The sequence below is a fragment of the Puma concolor genome, chromosome A1 (genome assembly GCF_028749965.1).
Source record: "Puma concolor isolate L17-30 chromosome A1, mPumCon1.1.hap2, whole genome shotgun sequence".
Classification (NCBI taxonomy): Eukaryota; Metazoa; Chordata; class Mammalia; order Carnivora; family Felidae; genus Puma; species Puma concolor.
In genome coordinates this window covers 43,229,011-43,236,149 of record NC_141667.1, presented here as the reverse complement: position 1 = coordinate 43,236,149, position 7,139 = coordinate 43,229,011, and positions in this window count along the sequence as shown.

Below are 7,139 nucleotides of genomic sequence, written 5' to 3'. Positions count from 1 at the left end.
ATTTCCCCTCCTGTTGATCTCAGGGTTCACAGAGGTGCTAGCAGCTGGAAGGTCACATATAATAGCCATTATTCTATCCCAAACTGCTTTCCAAAGAGTAACTAAAGTGGGGGTTGTTGTGGGCCAGCAAATAAGTCATTTCCGGTGAGCGGCCACTTCAGGATTTGCCTCCTCAGTGCTTTCTGACCAGCCACACTTCCCAGGTGGGACAGGTCACTTGCTCTGAGGCCTTGCTCTAGTGGGCCCCAAACTGACTCCCATCATTGGAGAGGCTATTCCCGATTTGCTATTCTGATTTATTTTCACTGCGATGGGTGTTGTACCTTTTTTTTTTTTTAATTTGATTGTCCTTGGAAACAGGTAACATGTACACATAAATAAATTCAAAAAATCAAAGAGTTTTCAATGAAAAGTAATTCTCCCAGACTAGCCATTCTTTACCCCGCTGTTCCTTCTGGGGGCAGACACGGCACCAGTTTCCTGTGTTACCTTCTGGTTATTCTATAGCAGCAGTTTCCAATTCTGGCTGCACATCAGAATCTCCTGGAGAACTTCTAAAAGATAACAAGTAGTATTCCACACTACTTGGCAGTGAGAAAGAATGAAATCATGCCATTTGCAGCAATGTGGATGGAACTGGAAGGTATTATGCTAAGTGAAATAAGTCAATCAGAGAAAGACAGATATCATATTTTCACTCATTTGTGGATCTTAAGAAACTTAACAGAAGACCATGGGAGAAGGGAAGGGGAAAAATAATTACAGAGAGGGAGGGAGGGAAACCATAAGAGACTCTTAAATACAGAGCACAAACTGAGGGTGGATGGGGGTGGGGAGAAGGGAAAATGGATGATGGGCATGGAGGAGGGCACTTGTGGGGATGAGCACTGGGTGTTCTATGTAAGGGATGAACCATGGGAATCTATCCCAAAAACCAAGAGCACACTTTATACACTGTATGTTAGCCAATTGGACAATAAATTATATTAAAAAAATAAAAATAAAAAAATAATAAAAGATAACAATGTTTGGATCCCAGGAGATTCTAATGCACACAGAGGGTTGGCAAACCAGTGATCTATGCATTTTCAAGACCAAATCTCTTTAAACAAAAGGGGCCTACAATATACACATTTTGCACTTTTTAGAAATTAATACGATACATTGAAGACTATTCCGTATCAGTGCATCAAGAGATCCTTTCTTTTTTTTTTTCTTTTCTATTTTTTTAATTTACATCCAAGTTAGTTAGGATATAGTGCAACAATGATTTCAGGAGTAGATTCCTTAATGCCCCTTACCCATTTAGCCCACCCCCCCAAAGCCCCTCCAATAGTAACCCTCTGTTTGTTCTCCATATTTAAGAGTCTCTTATGTTTTGTTCCCCTCCCTGTTTTTATATTATTTTTGCTTCCTTTCCCTTATGTCAAGAGATGCTTTCTGGCTGTCGATTGCTGAGTAACCAATCGCTCAAAACTTAGTGGCTTAAAATAATAAGCCACTTATTGTGGCTTAAAATAATAATCGTTTTGTTAAATCATACAGTTGCTGTGGATCAGGAATTTGGTAAGAGCTGAACTGGATGGTCTCTTATGGACCTATAGTCAGATGGCGGCCAGATTGGAGAAAGTGCATGGGGATGAAGCAAATGAAGGACGTCTGGACGTCTTCATGGAGTCTCAGGACCTCTCCTTGTGGGCTCTATGTGTGGGCTAGCCTGGGTTTCTTCACACCACAGCGGTCTCAGGGCAGTCTGTGCTTAAATGACAGCTAAAGGCTTCAAGAGCCAGTGTTACAGCGAATAAAGAGAATGCTGTACAGCCTTTTGCAATCTAGCCTCGAAAGCCACATAGCTTCACTTTTATTGCACTTGGTTGGATGAAAGTCATTAAAGCCTGGCCAATTTCAAGGGGTGGTGGGCAATAGACCCCAAGTCTCCATGGGAGAAGTGTCAAAGTCACATTGTAAGGACATGCGGGATGGGAAATATCATCGTGGCTGTGTTTGGTCACAGCAGTTGAACAGTATTTCAATGTTTCGTTCACTGTCGTTAATTTAAGCATTGAGGGACATTTTTGTTGTTTCCATTCTTCTAATTGTACAAATGGTGCTTTGACCTATTATAATGCTTTCCCTGTGCCCTCTATCCCCACTCCCTAGAAGGGGCTTGGTCTTTTGATCACTTGCCCCTCAGGGCCACTGTGTGGTACAACACGAAGTAACCATTCTCAGGCTCAGGAAGAGATCCCTTCCCACTTTGGGCCTCTGAGGAAAATTATGCTAAACTGTCCCAGATGAGGAAAGAATGGAGAACCAAGTGGTCAGGGAAGGGAGATTTGAAAGCCTCCCCACAGCTGAGACATGGGCTAGGCTTTGCAGGATGCTTGAGTGGCAAGAATCTGGGCCTCTCTCTGCCCTGGGCAGGTAGGGAAGCCTCCCATATGGGTTGCCCTGGGAGACTAACGTCATAGCAAGGACTCCTGAACCCTTGTGAAGAGGAGAATGGTTGGCCTTTCAGGGGCCATACCAACTTGAACAAAGGGTACATTTATGGTATCAGGGTGAACAAAAGGCCAGAGGGTTGTTTTCTGTCTGTATCGAGTTAGAACAACATACCTTCACATGAACCTGGGGTGGGACAGCAGTCACAATAGTTACCAGGATTTAATATCTTGCCAGCACTGTGGGATGGGGACTTGGAACATATACCATTTGATTTGGAGAAAGACAAGAAATGTGATTCTTAACCAGGATGAAGGAGCACAAGTCCCTCTTAGTACAAATATTTAGGTACAGAAAATGATCTGTTATTTGACTTTTTACAGTGATCACAAGCCCCAGAATCCCAGATTTGTTCTTCCGGGGATATGTGCTAGGTGCTATGGGAGAGGATCATTCAAAATAGAACATGATCTTTGCATTAAAATATTGACTTTTCCATTATATCTTTACTTAAACTCTTGAATTTTTGGATAGCCAAGACAATATCTTCAAGGATTAACAGTGAGGTTGTTTTGTCTTTCTGGGAAAGTTTTTTATTAACAAGGTAAGAAAATAACCAAGAAAGTATGCAAAGATTTCACTATGCAAATAGTCACTGGGAGTACCAAAAAATTAGAAATAGCCTAAATAACCAACGGTTGGAAATATGTTAAACAAATCATGGTACAGCGCACAATGGAAGTCTATGAGCCATTAAAGAAGAATATTCAATGGCACAGAAAGCTATTTACATATGTTATTACACAAAAAAATACATATTACATAGTCAGCTTTGTCATAAAAATTATATTTATATAATTATAAAAGAAAGATGTACATCGAAATGTTTTCTCTGGGTGGTAACTCTTACGTTCTTTTTATTTGCCTGTATTTTCTCAATTTTCTACAATACCAAGATGTATGACATTATAAAGAGAAAAATAATAAAAGTTTTTGTTTAAAAAAATAATAGGGAAATAGACATATTTGCATTGCTTCTGCTTTCTACAAATACCACTGCCTCATACTTAGCTCATATTATCATTATTAAAGGTTACATTTATTGAGAACTGGCCGTCAATGAAGTTCAATAGATACACTACCTCCAGTCCTCACAACAGCTCTATAAAATAAGTATTATTGTTATCCACAATTTTCAAATGAGAAAACTGGGACCAGAAGTTAAGTATTTTGTCAAATGTCAAAGTTTGTGAAAGATAGAAAGAGGATTCAAACTCAACCCACGTTGGATCCAAAGCGCAGGTGCACTCTCCTGCCTGTTGCCTTGTCTACTGTTGTGGTCACAAGGCAGGTATTCAGGACCTAATTTTACGGGTCTTTTCAGGAGTCCCCAGAGTTCCTAACCGTTTTGGAGTTACAGATACCTTTCAGAATCTGAGCTTTAGGAAAATGCACAGAAAGTTAAAATGCACATAGGACAAACTTTTACCAGGCTCATCCATTAACCCATCTTAGACCCTCAGAGTTCAAACAAGGAGAACATCACAGACTAGCCAAGCTTCAGGGACAGACCAACAGGTAAGCCAAGTAGTTGAATCAAGTTACTAAGTCAACACATGGCCGGACAATTTGGAAACTGGTAACAACTGTAGGTCAAGGGTAAGAACAAGTGAAACATGGGAATGAGCCAAGGTAAGTATAAATGAGGGTGGAGACCAACCAGGCTGTTCCAGCAGTTATAAGGATGGAGCCCAGGAACTGCCTTCCCTTCTGTGGCTTCACCTAGGACATGGAGTTTGACAAGCCAGGAGAAATGGAGGCCCAGTCAACATTTGACACCAGTGAAATGTGCGGAAGGGGAATACTCAGTGCCAAGTTTCCTAGGGGGGCCCGATAACACGTGAATTACCCAGGCCTACACCACTCTTTCTCATGTCTCTCTTTCCCAGTCAGCCAGAAAGGAAAGTCTTCCACACTCTTCTTGCTTCTATGCCCACTCCCTTCTCTCCACTCTCTCTACCCCCAACCTAGACCCGTTCCTTTGCTCTGGGAAGATTGCAACCACCTCCTTACTGACTTACTAGCCCCAGATTCATCTTCCAAATGCTGGTGTTTGAAACCTCTTTGCCATGTCCTCAGCTTGCATACCTTCAATGACAGGGAGCACACTATCTTTAAGGTAATCCAGTTAATCTTTGAAAGTTATGATAGCTAATGATGATTGGATAACCACTATTAAATTGAGCTGTATGAGATTGCCATTTGTGTAGGACAAAAATAGTCAAATAGGGGTAATTTCATAGGGTTCAACTTAATATACCCTGGGTACATAGCTTTGCACTCTACTATATACTATCTCACTTAATCTCCCCAACAGTCCTGGCAAACCATAAGAGACCCATAAATACTGAGAACAAACAGGGTTGATGGGGAGTGGGAGGGAGGGTAGGGTGGGTGACGGGTATTGAGGAGGGCACCTGTTGGGATGAGCACTGGGTGTTGTATGGAAACCAATTTGACCATAAATTTCATTTTAAAAAAAAGCAAAATGAGGGCCAGGGGAAATAAAATAATTTACACAGATAGTAAATGACAGGCCCAGGTCTGAGTCCTGAACTCTACCTCTTAAGTGCTCTGGGAACTGCCTTCTTATAATAACCTCTACCTCTGTGCTACTCTCTGGGTCTCCCCTAAACAAACTGGCATGCTCTCCACCCCCAACAGTCTTTCAGAGCTTCCTCCCAATCGAATGTCCCTGGTTCCTTTACTATTGCTATTAACAGGAAGGATGCACGATGGGGAGCCTATGGAGAACTTTCACCCAACGTTGGAATTTATGGCACTAATATGCTGACCATTCCTATTCCTTCCAAAAAACCGCCTCACCAAACACCTTTCCACAAATGCCTCTCCTTGACCCAGTTGGTGCCTTGCTTTGTCCTATTTCTTTCCTTTATTCCCTCTTTTTACCTCCAAACTCGGAGCCTTAAAATCACCTATGGCCCCAGCAATTACACTGCTGGGTATATACCCACTACAGTTGAAAACATATCCCCATAAAGAGGAATTGAGTTCTGATACACGATACAGCGTGGGTGAAACTTGAAAACATCATGCTAAGTGAAAATAGTCTGGGCCACATATTGTATAGTTCCATCTATATAAAATGTCCAGAAGAGGTCAATCATTAGAGAGAGCAAATAGATTAGTGGTCACCAGGGGATGAGAAAGTAGATTAGTGGGGGTGTACCATAACAAACATACTAAAAACCACTGAACTCTACACTTTATACCCTTTACAAGCGTGAACTTTATGTTATATGAATTATATATCTCAATTCAAAATAATTCAAGTCACTTATGACTAGCGTCACCTGACTTTTCAAAACTTCCCAGTTTCTTCACCTGTGAAATGTGGACCTCGGAATAAAGATTATTCTAAATAAACAGTTCCAGCTAGTCTTTCTGGAGAGTCCTTTAGGAAGGCTTATGATCAGGAACGAACAGGTCAGCCGTTCCTGGTCAGCCCTCCTCCACTCTGAGCCCATCTGGAATCATGGATCCAGGCGTGTTGTAGATACAGTATTAGATGTTTTGTGGATAGGGAAATATTGCTTTGTGGATAAGGAAATCAACAAAGCCTTGTTGAGGACAGACTTTCTCAAGGTCACAGAATGAATCAGTGGCATTGCTGGGTCTACAGTCCTGTTTTCTTCTTTCTAGTAGTACATGTTCTTTTTTAGACTAGATTACACAGAAAAATCTTTCCTAATCCTACAGGTAGCCCCTCCTCCTAGGGAAAGAAGCTTCAGATTTCCTTCTGCTGATATTCTGAAATCAGGCCCATTTAGCAAGCATGCTAGGAGGTCACCTGCTGCAAATATCTGCTTATCTGTTCCTACCCAATAATTAGAACTGAAGTCTTTCAAAAGGCTTGGTTTCTTCATTTGGGCATATTGAAAAATGAGGTAAAAGTAGATTTCTTGTGGAACAGTGGCTTATATTCCCACCAGAACTAAGCCTGGTGGGTATATTATGGGAAAGCACATGAGCTGAGCTTTTGTGATTTTGAAAATAGATGAAGTTTTACTCCTATCCTCAAAGAGCTTGAGTTTGAGGAGAGTGCAGATGTGCAGAAGTAATACAGCCTAGAATAAAGAAACTCCCATCAGGATGGAAGGAAACCAATAGTTTGGGGATTCCAAATAGGAAAAGAGTCTATCTGGGACATCAAAATATCCATGGAGGGAATGGCATTGGGACTGGGTAGAAGGGACAGGCAGAGGGCACATAAAGAACAGAGGTGCAAAACCCAGAAAAAAAAGACAAACACTAGGGTTGAGCTTAGAGTCCTTGTAGAGAAATTGTGAAAAGCAAAGCAGAACAGTATTGGGGCCACCTTCTGGAGATCTGTTAATGCCAGGATTAAGAAAAGTTGCTGACTTACTGAGGGGAGGAGGTGGGGTAAGAAAAGTCTGATATACCCTGGTATAGCCTTGGAGAGCAAAATTAGCATTATTTATCCAAACCCTTACAGAGCTATAAGCTCTTTGGGCCTGGGATCTCACTGCTAGGTATTTTTACTTAAAAATATAAGGATGTTCATTACAGCATTATTTACAATACTAGAAAATTATACAAACAACCTAAATATCTAACTGTAGAGCCATGGCTCTCAACAGAGATGATTTTGATCC